Consider the following 24,257-nt stretch of genomic DNA (forward strand, 5'->3'; position numbering starts at 1 on the left):
GGATCACTTAAAGCACTAACACCACGTCAGATGCGCTGGTTAATTTTTTTTAGCACATTTGACTTTGTTATAACCTATAGACCAGGTGCACAACAAATTCAATCTGATGTGTTATCTAGATACGGACATACCTCAGACATGAAACAAGATAAAATAGGAGAACCCATTATTCCTCCCCAAAAGTTTTTGGCACCAGTACAACAGAAGGATTTCATCACAGATCTATATAATGCACACATGCAAATAGCACCTCAGGATTGGTTAAAGGATTCCCATAACACAATACAACGAGGTTTATTGTATCACGACAACATGCTGTTAGTGCCCACCTCTGAATTACAAACACAGGTGAAAATTTGGCATCACGCCTCACCGTTGGCAGGTCATCCTGGTTGGGTAAAAACCCTGGAAAATGTGCAAAAACACTTTTGGTGGGACACTATAAGAAAGGACATTAAGCAATTTGTCACTACCTGTCCAATTTGTGCAAGACATAAATCTTCTCATAAGGCCCCTGACGGCTTGTTAATACCAATGCCAACACCCAAGCAACCTTGGCACACTGTGAGCGTAGACTTTATTGTAGGCTTACCACCTGTAAAATCCTTCACAACAGTGTTGGTTATAGTGGATTTTTTATCTAAAATGGCACATTTTGTACCATTACGGAAATTACCCACGGCAGCAGAATTTGCCGATATTTTTATAAGGGAAATTGTGCGTTTACATGGTTTGCCAAGCAAAGTGGTGTCAGATCGAGGGCGCCAGTTCAACTCTAGATTTTGGAAAAAATTATGTGAAAAACTGTAAATAGATGTGGCATTATCCACTGCTTTCCACCCAGAGACAGATGGACAGACTGAACGACTGAACCAAACCTTACTTCAAACGCTACGTTGTTTATTGGCTGATTATTCTAGTGAATGGTTGGAAGCTCTCCCTGTAGCGGAGTTTGTTTATAATAATACTGAGCATTCAGCTCTACTTTGCTCACCATTCTATTTCTTGCAGGGGTATCATCCAAGAGCTATACCCATTTTGTTAGAAGAGTCCCTGTTGCCTACAGTAACGGATAGACTAACGAGGTTAGGTGACATACAAGACAAAGCCAGGAAACATTTATTAAAGTACAAGGAAAGCATGAAAAGACAAGCAGACAAACACAGATCTGAGGCCCCAATGTATAAAATTGGTGACAAGGTATGCTCTCCACAAAGAACCTAAACATAGAGGGATCCCGAAAGCTGCAACCACGTTTCATTGGACCCTTTAGTATAACTGCCATAGTAAACCCGGTAACAGTAAAATTAGATTTACCAAAAGAATATCCAGTACATACTACATTCCATGTGTCCTTGCTTAAGCCGTACAACCCAAAAACCCGACCTGAACCACCACCTCCATCCATACCAATTAAGGGAAATCTAGAATATGAAGTGAAAAGCATAAAAGACTCAAAAAGAATTAGTGGACGTCTGTTTTATTTAGTAGAATGGAAAGGATATGATGAATCTGAGAATTCATGGGAACCAGCATCATATGTACATGCCCCACAGCTGATTAGACGGTTTTATTTAAAAAACCCAGGAAAACCCCGTCCTGTAGGAGGGCCTTTGAGGGGGGCAACTGTTAGGGTTTGTGCACAGCAAAGAGCATGTCCCCTCTCACTGCACTAGTGGGTTCTGTAATAGCTCCCTTTTAAACTTACTATTCAAACCCTTTCTTGTTATCTCAACTTCCCCCCCCCCTTAGGCTTCTGTGTATGTTGTTTAATGTGCTGTTTTGTTTACACATTGGGCCTTGCTTTTACCAAGGCTTCTTTAAAACACTCCTCCCTAGGCCATGAGTTAATACAACTCATTTGCATAATAACTGAAACTCTGCACACCTTTCAAGAACATGTGCAGCATGTGAGGACCACGCCCAGCCCTTCAAACCACACCCAGCTCTGCTCACCTTTCAAGAACATGTGCAGCATGTGAGGACCACACCCAGCCCTTCAAACCACACCCAGCTCTTCGAACCACACCCAGCCCTGTCTATAAAAGGCAGCCCCCGAGCCTCACCCAGTGCTTGTGCTCGTCTACCTCCCGCTTACCTGAGAACAGATCCCTCGGCGCTGGCACTCCTGCTCTCTACAGACTTTCATTGGCTTCAATGGGCGCAGCTGCTGGCTCTTCCTTCTTCTGGTTTCCGGTTCCTCCTTGCCTCAGCCTCTCTCCTACAAACAACCTGCAAAAGAGAAAGAAGACAAGGTTAGACTGATCAGTATCTCTTGCCAGCAACAAGTAAGTGCAAAACTTTTTATTACCTGAAGGAACTTTGACAACAATTTCTGGATTCGTGTGTGGACGGTTTGAAGCAAGATACCTTCCACGAACATTGTGATTCAGGCTCTTTGTTGCAAGAATACCTTGCGGAGCTTTGTGAAACAAACATTGTTTTTTTTTTATGGAACTTTTAAGAATCGAACAGTGGAAACCATTAACAGCAAGGCAAACAGTAAATCAAGGACTTGCACAAATTACATGCTGTATTTTGATGTAAAAGTACAGTATTTGTTTTCCAAAAGATTCTGGAGATATGGGAAAAGTGAGTCTGCTATTGGGAATTTAGGCTTTAGTTATATTAAGATGAATGTTTGATATTGGTAATTCTGATAACGGTATTTGTTTAATGTTTTAGAAGCTTTACAGTAATAGAAAGCACATCCCAGAGCAGTAACACATTCCAAACCTGGAAACTCGAGACCAGGATCCAAGAGGTACTTTTAGAAGAGAATTTCTAATAAATAAAGGGATAGTCAGGAACCCATTTAGGAATAGGTTGCACTTATCTGTTCTTTGTTTATGTTTCATTAGGCACCAGTTTCTACAGAAGTCAGAAAGGGCCGCAGATTTGTGCAGCACTTCAACAGTGGAAACGCAAGAACGGTGTTGTCTCTCTTTTTTATTTTATCCACTTCCCCCCTACCCTTGAGCTTCTGTTCTTAGTGCACTGTGTTAAAAACTAGTGTGCTGGAACAAGCAGTTTCAGGGTGGGGTCGGATTGTCTTCAACCTCCATCAGAACTGAACAAGAACTCAGGTGAGCTGGGCTTTGACAGAAGAAGCCATGGTTCTCCAAAGGGAAGCCAGTGGCAGGTGGTCCCCCACGTAAGTGATATGCATGTGACCAGGTGGGTCATGTGAGGGGGGACCCTAAATGCCCCAAAAGTACACCAGCACCCACTGGTGCGCCGTCTCAGGGTTTAGCCAGTGTAGCGCTTGGGGAGGATTTGGTTTCAGGTGGGTGGGGACTAGCTGAGATGACCCTTGTCTCACTAGGGGACAGTGAGATGGTCCAGAGAACCCTAGTGCCTGAAAACACTAAGAAGTACAGGCAGTGGGTGACCATTAATGGACAGAGAGTGGAGGCTCTGAGAGACACAGGAGCCAGCTTGACTACAGTGAGGAGTCAGCTGGTGTCTGAAGAGCAGATTGATCCACGGGTACTTCACCAAGTAGTTGCAGTGGACAACTCGGAGTGCCTGTGCAGAGTGGTGCAGGTTCCCTTTGAATGGGAGGGGTCTCAGGTTCCTTGAAGGTAGCTGTGAGTCCAACCATGCCTATTGATTGTTTGCTAGGCAATGACCTGGAGGATTACCCTTGGAAGGAGGTGGAACACAGGTCTCACTTGGAGATGTTGGGTCTGCCTGGGTGGGTATGCGTATCCACCCGGTCAATGGCAGCCCGTCAGGGTAATCAAGAGCCCCTGGAGCCTGAAACAGTGGCCCAGGGGACCGTCAAGAAGAGGAAGGGCAGGGGGCACGGGAAACTGTCCCCAGAAGTTCCCATGGTCCGGGAGGAGGTGGAGCCTGTGGGGACGCCCTGGAGCCTACAGGGGAACAGGTGGCTGAACTGGGGGAGGTCCCTGAGCTTTTGCAGTGGCAGCAGGAAGGTGGGCCCACCAGGGAAGCATTCTGTGCAGCACAGAAAACATGCCCTACTTTGGAGGGTTTGCGGCAGCAGGCTGCAGACCAGGCGGCTGGCAAGGAGCCAGGATCACACCTGATCTATTGGGAGGATGACCTCCTGTATAGCGAGCCTAAGGTTCTTGAGACTGGGTCAGCTCGTATGCTGGTGGTGCCCCAGTGCTTCAGGGCCTTCCTACTGGGGTTGGCTCATGATGTGCCTTTAGCTGGACATTTGAGGCAGGACAAGACCTTTGAAAGGCGTTGTCACCCACTTTACTGGCCCCTTATGCGCAGGCACTCAGATGCACATTGCAGGTCTTGTCAGACTTGTCAGGCAAGTGGCAAGAGTGGAAGGAAATGTAAGGCTCCCCTCCAACCTTTGCCTGTTGTCAGTACTCCCTTTGAGAGGGTAGGCATTGACATTGTGTGACCTTTGAATCCCAAGACAGCCATGGGCAACAGGTTTATCCTGGTCTTGGTGGACCATACCACCTGGTACCCAGAAACCATTATTTGAGATCAATCACTTCCCCTGTGGTGGGCCGTGCTTTGATGGGGGTTTTTACCCGCATGGGGTTTCCCCAAGGAAGTGGTATCTGATAGGGGTACCAACTTCATATCCACATATATGAAGTCCCTGTGGAAGGAGTGTAGGGTAACCTACAAGTTCACCACCCCTTACCACCCCCAAAGTAATGGTCTGGTTGAGAGATTCAACTGCACCTTGAAAGGCATGATCATGGGCCTGTCAGAGCCCTTGAGGTGGAAGTGGGACATCCTCTTGCCATGCCTTCTGTTCGCCTACCGGGATGTGCTTTAAAAGGGACTTGGGTTTAGTCCCTTTGAGCTGATTTATGGCCACCCTGCGAGGGGACCTTTGAGTCTGGTCAAGGAAGCTTTGGAGAAAACTCCTAGTAAACCCCCCAGGATGTATTCAGTTACATGCTGGCTCTGAGAAACCAGACTGCCCGCTTCAGGAGTCTCACTCAGGAGAACCTAGAAGCAACCCAGGAGGACATGAAATGCTGGTATGACCAGAATGCCACTCTGGTCGAGTTTCAACATGGACAAAAAATGTGGGTGATGGTATCATTGGAGCCTATGGTGCTCCAAGATAAGTGGACTGGGCCATTTGAGGTGGTGGAGCACAAGAGTGAAGTCACCTACCTGGTGGACTTGCGGTCTCCAAGGAACCCTTTAAGGGTCCTGCATGTTAACCGCCTCAAACCTCACTTTGAGCGAACTGAACTGTCCATGCTCCTTGCGACAGATGATGGGGTAGAGGAGGAGAGTGAGCCACTTCCTGACCTCCTGTCTGCAGGAGAAAAAGATGGGTCAGTGGAGGGAGTGATACTCTCCCCCTCCCTGACTGAGGAGCAGCAAGGTGACTGTCGCCACGTGTTGGGACAGTTTTCCTCACTGTTTTCCCTGATCCCAGGGGTCACACACTTGTGCACACATGATGTGGACACTGGAGACAGTACACCTATTAAACAGAAGGTTTACAGGGTGACTGACAGGGTCAGGGCATGCATTAAGGATGAGGTGTCCAAAATGCTTGCCCTAGGTATTATTGAGCACTCCAGCAGTCCTTGGGCCAGCCCAGTGGTATTGGTCCCAAAGGCTGCTGCACCTGGTGCCACTCAAGAACTCAGGTTCTGTGTGGACTACCAGGGACTCAATGCAGTCAGCAAGACTGACGCACACCCAATACCCCAAACAGATGAGCTCATTGACCGGTTAGGTGCAGCCAAATACCTCAGAACGTTTGATTTAACATCTGGGTACTGGCAGATTGCCTTAACTGAGGGGGCCAAGGAGAGATCAGCATTCTCCACACCAGATGCCCACTTGCAATTTAAAGTGATGCCATTTGGGATGAAGAATGCCCCTGCTACCTTTCAGAGGTTGGTCAACCAGGTGCTGGCAGGACTGGATGAGTTCATTGCCGCCTACCTGGATGACATTGCTGTGTTTAGTTCCACATGGGAGGAACACCTGCAACACCTCTGGAGAGTATTAGAGGCCCTGCAGAAGGCAGGCCTCACTATTAAGGCGAGCAAGTGCCAAATAGGGCAGGTTTCGGTGGTGTACTTAGGACACCAGGTGGGGAGTGGCCAGGTGGCACCTCTACAGCCTAAGATCGATACCATTCTGGCTTGGGAACCTCCCAAGACCCAGACTGAAGTGAGAGCCTTTTTAGGTCTCACTGGATACTACAGGAGGTTTGTTAAGGGATGTGGTACCATTGTTACCCCCTTAACTGAGTTGACTTCTAAGAAGCAATGCAGGAAAGTGATCTGGACAGAGGCTTACCAGAACCCTTTTGATGGCCTGAAGGCTACCAAAGGCACAGCACCTGTGCTGAAGGCCCCTGACTACTCCAAGGAGTTTGTTGTGCAAACAGACGCCTCAGAGCATGGTATTGGAGCAGTACTCTCACAGCTTAATGAAGAGGGCCTAGATCAACCCGTAGCCTTCATTAGCAGGAGGTTACTACCCAGGGAACATATGTGAAGTGCCATAGAACGTGAAGCGTTTGCTGTGGTCTGGGCACTGAAGAAGCTAAGACCCTACTTGTTTGGGACTCACTTCCGAGTTCAGACTGACCACAGGCCCCTCAGGTGGTTAATGCAGATGAGGGGTGGGAATCCAAAACTGTTGAGGTGGTCCATTTCCCTACAGGGGATGGACTTTACGGTGGAACACCGTCCTGGTACAGAGCAAGCCAATGCTGATGGTCTGTCCAGGTTCTTCCACCTTAGTGATGAGAACTCTCATGAGGTTGGGTAGTTGCTCCCCACTTTCAGCCAGTTGGGGGAAACACGTGTTAGACTTTTCATCCTTGGCGTGGTCTTCCTTAACTTTTTGCCTCTGTTCCCCAAGTTGTTGATGTGTGCTGGACTCTGATTTTGCTCTTTTTGTTACTCTGGGCACTTTACCACTGCTAGCCAGTGCTAAAGTACAAGTGATCCTTTACAAAATGTGTATGTAATTGGCTTATGCATGATTGGCATATTTGATGTACTAGTAAGTCCCTAGCAAAGTGTACTAGAGATGCCAGGGCCTGTAAATCAAATGCTGCTGGTGGGCCTGCGGCACTGGTTGTGCCACCCACATACGTAGCTCTGTAATCATGTCTCAGAACTGCCACTGCAGTGTCTGTGTGTGCAGTTTTAACTCTAAATTCGACTTGGCAAGTGCACCCACTTGCCAGGCCTAAACCTTCCCTTTTCTTACATGTCAGACACCCCTAAGGTAGGCCCTACGCAGCCCCAAGTGCAGGGTACAGTGTATGGTTAAGGTAGGACATATAGTGACGTTTTTTATATGTCTTGACAGTGAAATATTGCTGAGTTTGTTTTTCACTGTTGCAAGACCTGTCCCTCTCATAGGTTAACATGGGGGCTACCTTTAAATCTGATTAAAGTGTAGATTCCCTTTGGGAGTGGACGGGCATGTGGAGTTTGGGGTCTCTGAGCTCACAAATTAAAAATACATATTTTAGTAAAGTTGATTTTAAGATTGTTTGTTTGAAAATGCCACTTTTAGAAAGTGAGCATTTTCTTGCTTATACCATTTCTGTGACTCTGCCTGTTTATGGATTCCCTGTCTGGGTCAGTTTGACAGTTGAGCTGGTTGCACCTCACACTAGACAGTGACACAAAAGGAGCTGGGGTGGACTCTGCATTTCCTGATGAGCCATCTGGGCTAAGAGGGAGGGGAGGAGTGGTCACTTACACCTGAAAGGGCTGTGCCTGTCCTCACACAATGCAGTTTCCGACCCCCTGGTGAGTGTCTGGGGCCTGGCCTGGGCAAGGCAGGATTTCACATTCAAAAGAGACTTTACTTTGAAGTAGGCCTACTTCAAAGGAGAAATTGGGTATAAGAAAGGCACCCAAAACCACAGACTTTAGAAACACTTCTGGAAACAAGAGGAACCTCTGCCTGGAGAAGAGCTGAAGAGCTGAGGAAGAAGAGCTACCCTGCCTGTGACTGTGCTTTGTGGAGCTATCCTGCAATTGCTACTTCTTTCAGAGTAAGAGGGCAAAGTCTGGACTTTGTGTGCCTTCCATCTTGAGAAGAAATCTCCAAGGGCTTGATCTAGAGCTTTCCTTCTGTTGTTTGAAGTCTCAGGGACAGCAAAGACTTTTCTCTGCCAGCACCTGGAGTCTCTGGAGAGACTCCTACTCTGCCCTGTGGTGCCCATCCAGTTCCTGGGACCCTGAAAGGAGAAGCTGGCAGCCTAAACACAAGGAAATCCATGCAGGGAGCGCCGTGCGGGGAAAAGATTGACGCGACTCTGATCTGTGGCTGAAGAAACGACGTGCCGCCGGCTCTGCACCTGAGAAACGACGCTCGCAGGAAACGCAACTGAAGAATCAGCACACGGAGCAGGAGAAACAATGCACAGCATCGCTGATGGAGGCTGGGAGATCACATCCCGCGCTGCAGGGTTTTTGGATCATCGTGCGGCTGGATTCCCGATTCAAGTACTGCTGGGCGTGGAAAAACAACGCAAGGCCTGCCTAGACCCAAGAGTGTTGATCGGATCAACGTATTGCTCTTCTGCGGAGAGAAGAAACGATGCGCCCGACCCGGCAAAAGGAGAAACGACGCACGGTCCTGCTCGTGAGTGGAATCAACGCATCGCGAGCCCTTTTTGATGTGCAGTCACCCGTGCGGGGTTATTTTTGACACACCCACGGTACTTTCTCTTGCTAACAGCGTTAGTGTGCATTTTAAACTAAAGACTCTTTTTTCATTTTTATTAATAACTTGACTTGTGCATTGTGGATTTTTATTGTTTTGGTCTTGTTTTGTTTAGATAAATATTCCCTATTTTTCTAAATCTGTGTTGTGTCATTTTGTAGTGTTTTCATTAAGTTACTGTGTGTGTTGGTACAAATACTTTACACCTAGCACTCTGAAGTTAAGCTTACTGCTCTGCCAAGTGGGTAAGCAGGGGTTAGCTGAGGGTGATTCTCTTTTACCCTGACTAGAGTGAGGATCCTTGCTTGAACAGGGGGTAACCTGACTGTCAACCAAAGACCCCATTTCTAACACTGGGGCCATATCCCTATCTGCTCTCTGCTGGCATGTGGTGTATGTGTAGTCTGTGAAGTCTGAGGTTTCACATCATACATCATACATCATACAGTCAAATGTGCTTGGGATATGTGGCTGTGAAAGTATGCCTCCAAACACCCGTAGAGTACAAAGTTTGAGTCTAGTGATCGTATGGAACCATGAGCCAATGGGGTGGGTCAGACATGTTGAGGGTATGGCTTTCATCCTTTCATCCAGTACAGGATTGAATGTGTGTCAGCATGTGTGAAACTCACGTGCATGACTGAGGTTGCACACATGATATGTCATTGCAGTGCCATGTGTGTGTGAAGGCATGGAATGTAATGACATGACACTGGGATATGGTGTAGTGACTTGCATGTGGCTTTTGTGCTGGCATTGACCACTTGCTACCTGTTTCTCTTTTTCCCACCCTGTCTCTCACTGTCCACCCTCCCTCCCGCTGCTCCTCTGTCTTTGTGTGCAACAGCATCATTTGACAAAGGAGAAGGGACACCAGCAAGTGGGGAAGCGGCATCCCAACGGACCCAGGACGCTGATACCAGCGGGGCAGAGGGGACCAGTGGGACGGAGGGCGAGTGGAGCACCACATGGGAGAATGAAACATCTACAGCATCATCTGATTCTTCCTCCGATGGTGACTCCCTGGTCGTGGTGGAACCTTCAGGCCCTATGCCTGCACTATCTTTGTCTGCCACCCCCTTACCTGCACCCCCCTCCCTGCAGTTCCCCACCCAGTTGCCCGTGCTCAGTCGTCTATGAGGGTGGGCATCTCCTTCGCTCCATGCAGCCAGTGCCCCTTGCCATAGGCTTGCATGTGTTCTTTGTTCTCCATGCTTTCTCCTTGCTCCTTGTTGTTTGACCATGTGGCTGGCTAGCAGCCATTTTGTGCACCTACTGTGTCTTTGAGTTGACATAGGCTTACATACAAACATCATTAGTTATTGATCACTTGTTTTGAAGTTTTATTTGTATTTTTTTCTACTTTATTTTTAATATTTTATATTTTAATATAATTTTTGTGCCATTGTTTTTCTTTTTTAACTTAACTTTTTATTTCACTGTTTATATTTTAGTTTTCGTTTTTACATTTTTTTACTTTTTTAATTTTAATTTGTAATATCTTTTGTATTTTATTTTTTTCCTTTCATTTTCTCTTGTTTAATATTTTTTTATATTTTAGTTTAATATTTTAACTTTTTTCAAATCATGTTTTATTTTTATTTTTATTTAGTTCTGCATTTTGCCTTGATCCATACATCCAATCCATTCCATTCTTCCTTCCATCCATCCACCAAAGAATTTCCCCTGGACCACCTTGCTGCCAGATGTTATTTTATTTAAAGGATTATTCCATTTACCCATGCACCTCTCTCTGACTACCACAGGTGTCTCCTAAAAAAGAGGTAAATAAGGCAAAGAGCTAGATCTGTCTGTTGTGCTGTCTGATGTGAAATTTCATTTTATTTTTTGGTGCAGTGGTGTGGTTTGCCTTTACACTAAGTACAAGGTATATTACATAAGTAATCAACCGAACTAAGATTGCATTTCTCTGTACTATATTCAACCTGCTGCAACAATGGTATGCCACATTTCATTAACTACATGTTTTTCTTTCTTGGTTGTTTTTAGATGTACAAGAGAAGAGACCCCACATCACCCACATTACTACCGAAGAGAAGGCCCTACAGTTACTTCGGACAACAGGTACCAAACTCTTTCGCTTGTGCATCTTTGTGCCGCGGCCAACCTAGAGCAAGTTAAGATGGCTCCAAAGAAAGCTGCTCCCAAGAAAGTGGCCAATGAGAAGAAGCAGCTTTCCACCAGTGGTGTGCCTACCGCAACCTTTTTTGGGAGATGTTTGCCTGCTGCCACACCGGCATCTGGGGAGGAATCTCGTAGCACTCCTGCATCAACAACAGCACCACCCCAACCCATGCCCAAGATGATGTCTGGCAGTGAGGCCGTCACTGCAATCCTGGTGACCCCAATGAGCAGTGATGGTGTATTGGATTTGTCCCTTTCACAAAGTAGGCCCCAATTGGTTCAGGAAACAGAGCAATGTGGACAGCTGCCACAGCCAGATCTTCCCGAAGTTCGAGCAGAATAGGAGGTTGACCTTTCTGTCGAACAAGAACCTCCTCTTTTAAAATCAAGGGCTCCCAGATCTCCAGCAACAAAAAGGAAGGGTAGTACTTTGCCATCTTCTACAAGCACCACTTCTGATGACGATGATAGGGGCATGGTGCGGACCCTGGCAGAGTATGGGAGACGCCAGGAAAGGCAAGGGAAAAGATAAGTGCCAGAAAGCCTTAGAATCATGGAAGGGGATGATGATGAGGATGATGACAATGACACAGTCCCCCTTAAGATGCTTTTTTAGGAAAACCCTGCATTAAGAAGAAGACTCCCTCACTTCATCTATTCAGATAGGAGAAGTACTATGGATCGAAGTGAACTTGTTTAGTTAGTAGTTACCTCCTACTGAAGAAGATGTTGTATGTGTGTACTGGGTTTTTGTGGGCAAAGTAGACTAGGGAAATCATCCCCTAGTGATCAGTAATAGTTGCAGAGGGCAATAGAGCAAGGGCCTAAGTAAATGACATACACTTTTTTTAGCAGATTGAAAATAACAGGCTACACTAAGAGAGAGCATTGCAAACTAAAAGTTTAAAACACCAAGATAAAGATTTGAGACACAAATGAAGTAAAAAAATAATATCCCTTTATTCTTTAAAAATACAAAACCCTCCATCTCCACCCACAACAGCGCCACCTCTCTCCCCAAACAAATATAACCCATCCCTCAAAAAGTCCAACGAAAAGTCAAAACTTGAAATCCACCCCTATTCCCTCCCCACCCTCTCCACCCACAGCAAGTCCCTTCCACCAAAACAAAAATATTTTAAAATATTTTAAAAAGGGCTTTAAAAAGGGCACTGTCTACATGGGTCTGGAGCTAGTTGATGCTCTGCTGTATCCTGGGGATCTGGCTCTCCAAACAGTCCATCTGCTGCACGATGTGTCTTTGAAATGCCCTGGTGGAGTGGGAGGGTGCAGCAGCAGGTGCAGTCAGGAACTCTTTAATATGCCCTGATGGAGTGGGAGGGCGCAGTAGCAGGTGCAGTCAGGGACCCTGACTGCTGGCGGTGGCCCCAGTGATATAGTGGCCGGGAGGCTGGGGGCTGGTGTGCTCACACCTACACAAGCAAGTAGAGTCATGGGGTGATGGATAGTGACTAGGAGCAAAGAAGGGCGAATATAGCAAGAAAGTGATGGAAGAGGCAGTGGGCAAAAGATAAAAACAATGAGAAAGGGTTGTGAGGATGAAAGACAGGTCGGGAAACAGTAGGTAAATGTCTGCGACAGCAAGAATATAGCTGCAGGATGAGAATACTACAGAGAATGGTAGCTGGAGACAATGGGAGGTTTGGGGTAATCGGAGTGGGAGAGAACTGTTGAAAAGGATGAAAGAACTGTTAGCTTAAGTTTATGAGTGTGCGTGAGTGAGGAGGTGAGAAACAACATTTGGGAGCAGACATTGTGAGATAAAAGCGTGTGTATAAGGAGAGGACTCACAAATTGGAGGTTTGCGCTATACAGTACCACATACATTCGTAAATGCATGTAAGCACTTCATTTGTTACGTTAAAGAAGAGAAAATTCATGATTGCATGCATCATTGGGATGGCTCAGGAACAGCGAATAGGCGCTTCTGTTCAGCCAGCTCATACACAGATGGGAGCTTCCGTCCTCCTGTGTCATTTATTGACATCCTGTAACAGAGGCAATGCCCAGGACAGGGCAGATATAATCTTTGAGGTGTCACTGGCCTGGAATGTCATGCAATATTCTCTGGATCACCCTGTCTGCATCAGTGAGTGAAAAGGATTCGTGGATGCAACTTGTGATTTCTTGGTTTTTGACGTTAGAGAAGGCTCTAGTCCTGATTCATGAGCGATGCAGGCAGAATAGAACAGTCCAACTGGGATGTAACAAATACATCATCCCCAAATTAACATGTGCCCCTAAAACCATAATCAACCGCTGGACAAGTGCTCCAGTAGGCCCAGATGGTAGTATGCAAGTAAGAGTGCATCCCAACCTCAACCACGAGTGACCTGCAAGGGAACAGGTAACCACAATCCCACGCCGTATAGTGACCAAACAGTGCCCTGCGCTGGCATGCACGTTCAAATCTCTCACTGTGGGCCTTATTTATACTTTTTGGTGCAAAACTGCACTAAGACAGTTTTGCCCCAAAAAGTTTTGCACCGGCTTGCACCATTTTTTAGCACCAGCTGGGCACCATATTTATGGAATGGTGCAAGCCGGTGCAAAGGGTAGGCTAGCTTAAAAAAAAATGACGTTAGGCAGTTTTGAGTCAAAATAAATGATTCTGACCAGATTAATATCATTTTTTGACGCTAAGGGGCATATTTATACTCTGTTTGCACTGAATTAGCGTCATTTTTTTAAAACTCTAATTCAGTGCAAAACTAACTCCATATTTATACTTTGGTGCTAGTTTTTTGGAAGTGGAAACCTACCTTGCCTTAATGAGATGCAAGGTAGGCGTTCCCGTGCAAACAAATGACTCTATGGCCTTAACACCATATTTATACTCCCATGTAAAAATGGTGCAAGGGAGGGAGGAGGGGTCAAAAAATGGGGCAAAGCTTGCTTTGTCCCATTTGTTAAGACCTGGGTCAGGGCAGGTGTTAGGGGACCTGTGGCCCTATTTCCATGGTGGAACACCATGGAATAAGCCCAGCGGTGCCCTCCCTAGGCCCTAGGGGCATCCCCACCCACACTAGAGGGACTGCGAGGATGGGGGACCCCATCCCAGGTAAGTACAGGTAAGTGCATTTTGTTTTTGAAAGTGCCATAGGGGGCCCCGAAATGGGCCCCCATACATGGCACCGGGTGCAATGGCCATGCCCAGGGGAACCCTGTCCTCTGTGCTGGCCACTGGGGTGGTGGGCATGACTCCTGCCTTTTCTAAGGCAGGAGTCATGTGGCATGGTAGGTTTAGCACCATAAAATGATGCTAATCTGGTTAGAGTCTTTTTTTTTTACTCTAACCTGCCTAAAGCCATTTTTTGGTGCTAAACCCTCTTCTTCCATACTGCCAGTCCCACCCGACTAAAGTCATTTTTTAAAACTCTAGCCTACCCTTTGCACCGGCTTGCACCATTCCATAAATATGGTGCCCGGCTGGTGCACAGAAATGGTGCAAGCCTGTGCTAAACTTTTTGGTGCAAAACTGAGTTAGTGCAGTTTTGCAGCAAAAAGTATAAATAAGGGCCAATATTTTGTAAGTTTGCGCCACTTTTGTGTCATAAAATGACGTTAATGCGGTGCAAAAAAAGTTTAAATCAGGGCCTTGGTGCTAGATGGGTCTAGCACCAAAGTATAAATTTGGAGTTAGTTTTGCACCGAATTAGAGTAAAAAAAAATGACACTAATTCGGTGCAAACAGAGTATAAATATGCCGCAGAGTATAAATATGCCCCTAAATATGGCGTTAAGGCCATAGAGTCATTTTTTGCACGGAAACGCCTACCTTGCATCTCATTAAGGCAAAGTAGGTCTCCACTTTCAAAAAATGACTTTAACTCCATAAATTTGGTGCTAGAGGGGTCTAGCACCAAAGTATAAATATGGAGTTAGTTTTGCACCGAATTAGAGTAAAAAAAAATTACACTAATTCGGTGCAAACAGAGTATAAATATGCCCCTGTGTGTGATCGCTTCGATTCCCTCCTGAATCACAACTACCATTGCCTTGGCGGTCTCAATAGTGCAGTGAACCAGGCAAAACACGCCCCCAGTCCTGCAGTGCCAAGGTAGTTTTGGCTTTGGGGAACGCTAACATTAGTCATAGAAGCGCTGCGTCTTCATGGCAGAGGAAAGTGTGGCATACAGGAGTTTGTACGTAAGAGGGGAATTATATAAATATGATGTGAGAGAGAAGGAGGGTGGCGTGTGGCATCTTAAAAAGAGGTTGTGAGTGAGTGAGGGCGGCCAGGAAATCCGGTAGGCTTGGGAAGAGGATGAGTAAGACTAGGTGGCAGATTTATTAACGTTTTGCGCTGAGGCTGCGCAACTGTTTTGACGCAGCTACGACACAAAACGTTAGTAAAGATTTACAAAACCACGAGCCACGTAAACAGCTGCGTGACTCAATTAAGAAAATACTCTTCGTGCAGGAGTATCAAAAACTCTAACACTGCAACTCCAGACTGTCAAAAGTGTGGTCACACACTTGGCGTTAGTGCACACACTTTTGCACGTATTTCCATTGTTGGGCTCTGTGGCGCGTTCAGAATATAATTCGAGGGACTGGGTTACCGCCCTCGTCGGTTGTGCCCAGCAAAGCTGAGGGCATGTCCCTGGGTCCCAAAGACATGCTTTCGCTGGGATGTGTGTTAACAGATCAAACACGTGTGCCAGTGGAGAAGTGTGGCACAGTGGTTAAGGCAGACACTGATGCAGACATCTGGCCTGGGACCAGGGTTAAATTCCCACCTGGGTGGGTCTTGGGCTCAATTCCCTTGGACCAGATAATTCTCGTCTGGTCTCAGTGCCTAATCTAGTTAATGGACTCTATAACTCTGGGCAACAGCTTGCTTAATCTCAGCAATGGCCCTGACAGTGCTTAGATGCCTACCTTCATCCTGGTGGTTGCCCAGGAGTGGGTGCCTCACAGGGAAAAGCCAGGAGGGGTTCCACAGTGGTATGCATACAGCACCTTGAGACCCTAATGGGTGAGTAGTGCACTATACAAGTGTGAAGTTTACATTTTACGTTACGCCATGAGTCACTGTGAGGCCAAAAGGTTTTGTGAAACAATGATCGCCTGCCCTCAACACAGGCTACCATTTCATTATTGGAAACCGCACAATTTCACTCATTTGCAGCGGTCTGTAATGTATGAATTAAGATTTAAATTGTGATTTTTGAAAAATGTGCTAAGAATCGCTTATGCTTTCCTCGATAGAGACTTTTCATTGGAAAATGAGTCCCATTGCCTTTGAATGCAAGTCTTCGGTGTAGCAGGTCCCAGATGGTATTGATGGAATAAAGCCGTTTCAAAATTCATATTGATCCCTGGGGGTCAGAAATTTGACCATATTATTTGGCTTTTATATAAATATAATCATAGAAACGTCATTGAAATATTACTCACTGATTATCTTATTCAATAAAGAGTCACAGCATTGAAATGCTGTCATGACTTGACGCCGCCCAATCAGTTTCACATGAGTTTCTGTCTCTGATTAACATTGTTTTGCTCTGTTCGTTCACTACAGGTTATTTATCAGAGCTAGTGGAACATTGCTGCCTCTAATTTTAACAAGCGTTTTTCTATCAAACTTGTTGCAATAATATACAATTTACTTCAAGTCCCAACAGGGTTTAGAATATGTCTGGCAATTAAGACTCCAGGCATATTTTCTTCTGCGGCACACAAAATGAATATACTGTATGCTAGTTTATTTGTTATCATGATTATTAACAAAACACATTAAGGCGACTGGGAAATGCAATGCACCACTAAATCTTGTCCTGCAACTATACTTTCTTAGTTTGAAGACTTTCGGTGATTAAGAATGCGACTGTCTCCTGTTTCCAGCATCAGGCTAGTAGCTTTGCCCCAGAAAACTGCCCACCACTATCTGCATATTCTCTCTTTGTATTAGAAGTCATAAGATTTAGAAAAGACTGAGGCCCTCATTATGTCATTGGCAGTAAATCCCACTTACCGCCACACTGACTGCCGCCAACTTACCGCCGCCGCTGCGGATATCCGTCCACCATAGTATGACACACACACACACACCAATCCGTCACTGCTCAGCCACAGACACAATTCTGCCACACCAAAGGTCAGTGATAAAGTTGCGGTATCAAAACCCACACCGTTATGCCAACAGAACAACACCCATCACATTATGATACACAAATCACCACGGCAGACAATCAATGGCGGTAAACCATTGGCAGTACATACCGTCGCACTTAAAATACACACACTCATATAAAACAACACCACATTGGACAATTCAAACAACTTACACCTGACACCCATACACACACCACACCCACACATCCACACCACTATAAAGCGCACGCCCACATTACCCACAGCCCTTTACGAATACAAACCATTGGCACGAGACAGACACAACGACCACAGACAAAACCAGAGCCACACACTACCTACACCTATACACCACCCATACACCCCACATCACACACCCCAACACATCACTCTACACACCCTCACCTACACACCTCACACAACACCCATGGCACCACAAAGACACCCCCGAATCTCAGACGAGGAGCTAAGGGTCATGGTGGAGGAAATCATCAGGGAAGAGCCACAGCTATTTGGAGCACAGGTGCAGCTGATATCGATAGCTAGGAAGATGGAGCTATGATGGAGAATCGTGGACGGGGTCAACGCCGTGGGACAGCACCCAAGAACTAGGGATGACATCAGGAAGAGGTGGAACAACCTACAGGGGAAGGTACGTTCAATTGCAGCAAGACATCAAGTCGTTGTACAGAGGACTGGCGGTGGACCCCCACCTCCTCTCCCACAACTAACAGCATGGGAGGAGCAAGTCTTGGCAATCATGCATCATGAGTGCCTGGCTGGAGAGGAGGACTGGACTCTGGTAAGTCTACTCTCTACAACTATCACCCCCTACCTGCATGTCATCACATACCCTCACCCTCACTCCCATCACATCACCACGTCCCATACCTCCCACAATCACATCTCACTCATCCCAATGCCAAGCCCTGCATGCCATACCAATGCATGTACACCACTCACAGCCCTACATGGACACCTATCACTAAAGCATGCACACTAGAGAGAATCAGCTATCCCACCACATACCAATATACACAAGTGAATGCTGCCAGGACAAATACAACCAAAGAGGGAAAGTCACGGATGCACAATATGTCAGACACAGAAACCATAAGACATCATTTACATCCCCACTGGTACCCCAGCCAATGTCAGCGGAGAGGAGGTGCCAGCAATATCCAGTCCCTCCACAGAAGAGGCCCACAGTGATGACAGCAACTCTGGACTTCAGGAGCTGGATGACCAACCTGGCCCATCAGGGACCTCTGGACAGCTGGTTACCCAGGCCCAGTCACACACCACCACACTGCCTCCCCCATCAGGAAACACCACCACAGCACCCACCCAGCGTACCCATACCTCTGTCCCCAGGACACATCAATCAGCAGTGTGTCCACCTCTACAGGGACCCCAGGGCACACCTCACACCCAAGACAATCAGGGACCTGTGGTCAGTGGCAGTGGGAACACAGTTCAGGGGACAGAGGCACAGGACAACAGGGAAATTGGGAGGACTTCTGTGCGCCAGGGGGAGGACAGGTCCAGGGAACCGACTCTCCAGGAGGCACTTGCAGAGATCCTGGGAGCATATCAACATTCCCAGGACACGATGAGCCAGATCCTGGACAATGTGCAGGAGAACAGGTGGCTGCAGGAGGGACAGTACCAGGGGATCAGGGAGGACTTGCAGGCCATCAACAACACCCTGGTCTTCATAGCAGGTGTGCTGGCAGACATGAACCTATAATATCAAAATAAGTGCACTGTTCCACGACAGAGAGAGAAACAAGAAAAAATACTCGAGTTTAAAAGTGGCGAATCTATACTGAGTATTCTTAGGAGGGCCCTCAAGCACCCATTTGGGTGACAGGTATCATCATCGGGCTTACTCCTCGCCAGACTGGTGCTGCAATGCCTGGCGGGCCACCCAACATTCTGGGTGGCACTCAACCATTGTAAAATTGCTAACAACGAAGGTCTGGAAAAGAAATTAAATCAGGGACGGAGAGTGTAGAACAAGAGACAAAACTATAAAATTAGCTCTGAACCTAAACCACTGTTTTAATGCGATAGAAATTGGGTTCAGGCCAATATTAAAAACAAAAATATAAGAGTGTTACTGGGAATAATGTACCGTTACACTCTATAATCAGGGAAGGTAGTTCACCTAATCCTGCATGGTCAACATGTTTCGCGTCTATGCTTGGTCACAAAGTGATCCAGTGACGCTTCTTCAGGACCCACAAAAAAAGCCTTTGATTAACAAACTACTTCTCCTATGTATCAGTAATATTATCAAGTGCACATACAGTCACTTACAGAGTGAAGACAGATTATGTCTAAGTCAATCGGTCAGTATAGTCGCCCTGCATGTAATCAGAAAGACACAAAACAGTTAGTGGCAATAGTCAACACCGAAAAAACATACAAATAAAAACAATTATAGTGACAACCACCCATAATCAGTGTATAGTACATAAAGGTGAAAAAGTTTTTTGCGATGCTTACCATCCCATATTAGAGATGGGGCTCCCTAGGTCTGCGCTAGCATCAACCAAGGAAAACGAACTGAATAAAAATATTGATAAAAAGTAATAATGTAGCGCCGCATAGTAATACAGGGAGACCTAATTTCGGACAAGTCTGAGTATTTCTGTCTGAGTTATATCAATAGATTCCATATTAGACACACTTGTGCATACAGATGTGTATATAAACATTTATAGTGTTTGTTAAGGAGCAATTGTATGGAAAAGAGTATATTTTAATGCATTTGATGACCATGCCTCTGCCCTTGAAGGTTTTGGTGCTATTGGGCTACACAATCCTCTCAAAAGTAGGTTACCCTAAAAATATTTAGGGGTCATAGTGCCAAAAACATGTGTAGCCAATGCACCTCTATTCGGCCATTTAATGTCATCTTATAAAAATATTATTATATGCTACAGTGTCCCTGGAGAGGCTAGTGCACAATACTACACGTCTGAATGGAAAGACATAGGGGGTTATTCTAACTTTGGAGGAGTGTTAATCCGTCCCAAAAGTGACGGTAAAGTGACGGATATACCACCAGCCGTATTACGAGTTCCATAGGATATAATGGACTCGTAATACGGCTGGTGGTAAATCCGTCACTTTTCCGTCACTTTTGGGACGGATTAACACCTCCTCCAAAGTTAGAATAACCCCCATAATGTATAGCTGAAAAATCCTGGTCTTCCCTGGTCTTACTAAATCGTGGCGTTCGCCCGATAAAAATAGAGCCACCATGCAACTAATAACACAAACCAAGTGAATGTAGTATGGTCTTTTGTGCTTGAAAAGCGCGACAAATCTCGCCTGAGTCACTTGCTTACTGTGTTAGATCCTCAGTTCGTCCGGGAACCTGCCCTCTGCTGCGCGCCTGTAGATGGCGTGTTGATGGGGCGGGAGGTTATTTAAACTAGCGCTGTGTAGCGCGAGTGACCCGGAACACCAGCCGGTGTTCCGGGTACTAAAAATAAAGGAAGGACTAGCGTCTCGGCAGCCATCTTAGGAAGTCCGGAGACATCGGGTGATAGTCGAATGTTGCTATTCGTATGTAGGCACCCCAAAAAAGGAACGGGGAAAAGGGGGGGGAGGGAAGGGGGTTAATACTACGGGGCCATATTTTATTGACACAGAGTTATTAAAAAAGGCCATGTGATGTAACTGTGAAGGCAAAGTAACCGAGGGCACCCTTTCTTTTTATGAAAAAAATAATTCCACAGTTCAAAAATAGTCAATTCAGTACTGAAAAAATATTCTTATCACTATAAAAGAGGAGGAGTTGATCATCCATATTCAAGAAAAAATATGTATATATATATATATTGCCCAATCTGTTTTAGTTGCATTTCAATTGAATTCAGAAAAAAGGGCAAATAACTGGTAAGTAATGATCTGTCGGAGTTGAACGTAATGTGACTGGAATGTAATGACCCTTGTTCTCTCAAAAAATTAAGGAGTCAATAAATTCCAAGGTATGTCGTCATTCAGTCCCTCTTTATGGGTTTTTAATCGGAAGACCCATTTCTGTTCGATCTTGAATAGATAGTTAGGGTTATTGCTGTCATATCTGGGTACTTGTAGTACTATCCACCACATGTCGTCAGGGCCGTGTTTTGCATCCAAAAAGTGTGCACTGAGTTTCGTGGTAATGCGGGAGCATCTGATATTGCTCCGGTGTTCATTGATACGTAATTTTACTGGACGAGTAGTCATACCAATGTATTTTAGGTTGCAAGGACAGGAAATTAGGTAGATACACTGTTGTGTATTACAATTAGTGTGTTTGTTAAGATGCCACATCCCAAAGTAGATAAGGTCAATGCTGTCTAAGCGTTTGGTGAGGGGACAGACATTGCATGTGCCGCATGGATAGTGACCCATCACTGGAGGTAGATTCCATAATGTAGTTTGTTTCTGTGTCTCATTGGGCATACGAGGGCGAGTATGAACAAGTAGGTCTCGTATATTTGTTGATCTTTTGAAGGCAAAAAGAGGTTTTGGAATTACCGTTCCGCCACTCTGTAGTATGTTCCATCGTTTATTGATTAATTTTTTGATGGTGTTGGATAATGGAGTGAAAGTAGAGACACATGTCAGACGTGTTTCCGGATCTTTGGGTGTTAAAGTTAACAGGGCTTCCCTATGGTTGTTACGAGCTCTTTTATAAGCTGAATTAATGATTTTATTCGGATAGTGTCGATCCTGCAATTTATATCTCAAATCACGGGATTGAGTCTCAAAAGTTTGGATAGTGCTACAATTCCGTCGTAACCTCAAAAATTGCCCAAATGGAAGATTATCCCGCAAAGCTTTTGGGTGATGGCTATTGTACACGAGTAAACTATTCCGATCAGTACTCTTATGAAAAGTAGTGGTGGTAAGTATGCCATTGTCAATTTTGATCACCAGATCCAGGAATGATACTTGTGTAAGAGATGAGTGGGCTGTAAATCTCAGGAATGGGTCCAGAGAATTGATCCAAATGGTGAATTCGTCGATTCCATCATAAGGACCATTCCAGATGATAAGAATGTCATCAATATACCTCTTCCATAAAGAGATCTTATTATGGAATTGATTGGATGTTTGTAATATAAAAAGTTTCTCAAAATTATACATATACAAACATGCCAGACTAGGGGCAAAAGTGCTCCCCATTGAGGTCCCTTGAATTTGGTGAAATAGAGAATCTTCAAATTGGAAGAAATTGTTTTTCATTGCTAGAGTAGCGCACTGCATAATAAAATGGACTGGGGTGGTCGATGTCCATGTACTAGCAAGTAGAGCAGATTCCACTACTTGTAAGGTCGAGTCCTGTGGAATGTTCGTGTATAGAGCTTCCACGTCCAGTGTAATGAGAGCTTTCGCTTCATTAGATACGTTGATGTTCTCAATCAAATTAAGAACATGGGTCGTGTCCTTCAAAAAAGTGCTTGATTCTTTTACCAGTGGTTGAAGGAAGAAGTCGCAAAAAATGGAGAGGGGTTCTAGAACAGATCCAATGCCTGATACAATGGGTCGCCCAGGAGGTGGGAGGGTCCCTTTATGTATTTTTGGCAGGCAATAGAAGTATGGAGTCCTAGGGTGTGTAGTATCTAGGAACTCGGCTTCCTTAGGGGAAATCCGTGCTGGCAGACATGGCCAATATTATGAGGGAGGCAGTCTCACAACAGCAGGCCCCTGCCACTAGCCAGACATCTGAACTGCCATCCACCTCCGCTAGTGAACAGGAGGCCCGCCACAGGACCAACAGACCACCAGCACCGCTCCCCCTGCAGAAGGAGAACCACCCCTTCAAACGTTCCCTGTGATCCAGACAGAATCCAGAGACACTTGCCAAGACCCCCGCCAGGAAATGAAACTCTCCTGATTGTCACCCTTGTGTCCCACACGGTCACCCTGTCCACATTGAACTGCCATTGCTCCCCTTCCTATGTCCCCTTGGACAATGCTTCTGTGATACATATAGACTGGAACAATACCCTGGACTTTCCTCCATCATCACCCCATCCCATTGCACTTGCCCCTCTTTTTCTTAGCACTTCAATAAACACCCTTGGAAAAAATAGATGTATGGAGTATGTCAATTTTTTCAAATATGTGTTCATTTAACCAAATTCAAACATTGCAAGTCAACTGTACAGTAAATTAGCATAAGCTAATGACCTGTAGCTGGCTGCAGTGATCACACCAGCAACTATTGTGAGGCACCAACATCTGTAAAATGAATTGCCAAAGGGTACAGTAAGTGGGCATAGAAGTGGGAAATAACAGCATGCCAGTGCCACAGAAATGAAAAATAATTACAATGAAATGTGAAGTAACACTGTCTTACCTGTGTGTCATTGGAAGTATTGTCTGATGACTGCTGTTCTGTTGTCCTCATCCTCATCCTCTGCCTCCTCATCCTCACTGTCCACTGGGTCCACTACATCCACACGGGCATCTCCAGCCTCCTCCTCCTGCAGAAAAGGCACATGGCATCTCAGAAAAAGGTTTTGCAACACGCAGCATGCCATTTTTATCTGGCAGACCTTCTTGGGTGAGTAGCACAGGGATCCACCTGTTAGATGGAGGCACCTGAACCTGCCTTCAGGAGGCCAAAGGTCCATTCTATAATCCTTCGGGTTCACCTGTGTGCTTCATTTTAACTTTCTTCTGCCCTTGTCCTGGCACTCCTCACAGGGGTCAGCAGCCAAGGCAGGTTGGGGTAACCACAGTCACCTGCAAATATTGAGGGACAACATTTAGCCACACACTATCCCATATGGCCCACACCATACCCATACACCAACATATACTGGGTGGAAACCAGGGCTCACCTATTAGCCACAACCTGTGCCTCTGTAGTTGGCCCATCACATTTGAGATACTGCTATTCCTCAGGACAAAGGCATCATGCACCGACCCAGGATACATATCATTGATGTGGGAGATATACTGGTCCACCAAGCACACCATCTGTACATTCATAGAGTGGAAACTCTTACGATTTCTGTACATTGGTTTATTTTGACGGGGGGACAAATGCAATTTGTGTTCCATCAATCAGCCCTATTATGTTGGGGATATGTCTCATTGCATAGAACTCGGCCTTCACTGTTGCCAAATCTTCCACCTGGGGAAATACAATGTAGCACAACATGTGTTTAATCAGGGCAGACAACACTCTTGTCAGCATTATTGAGAACATTGGCTGTGACATTCCTGCTGCCAAGCCCACTGTCACTTGGAAAGAACCAGTTGCCAGGAAATGGAGCACAGATAGAACGTGCACATAAGGGGGGATCCCA

The sequence above is a fragment of the Pleurodeles waltl genome, chromosome 3_2 (genome assembly GCF_031143425.1).
Source record: "Pleurodeles waltl isolate 20211129_DDA chromosome 3_2, aPleWal1.hap1.20221129, whole genome shotgun sequence".
In the NCBI taxonomy this organism is placed as follows: domain Eukaryota; kingdom Metazoa; phylum Chordata; class Amphibia; order Caudata; family Salamandridae; genus Pleurodeles; species Pleurodeles waltl.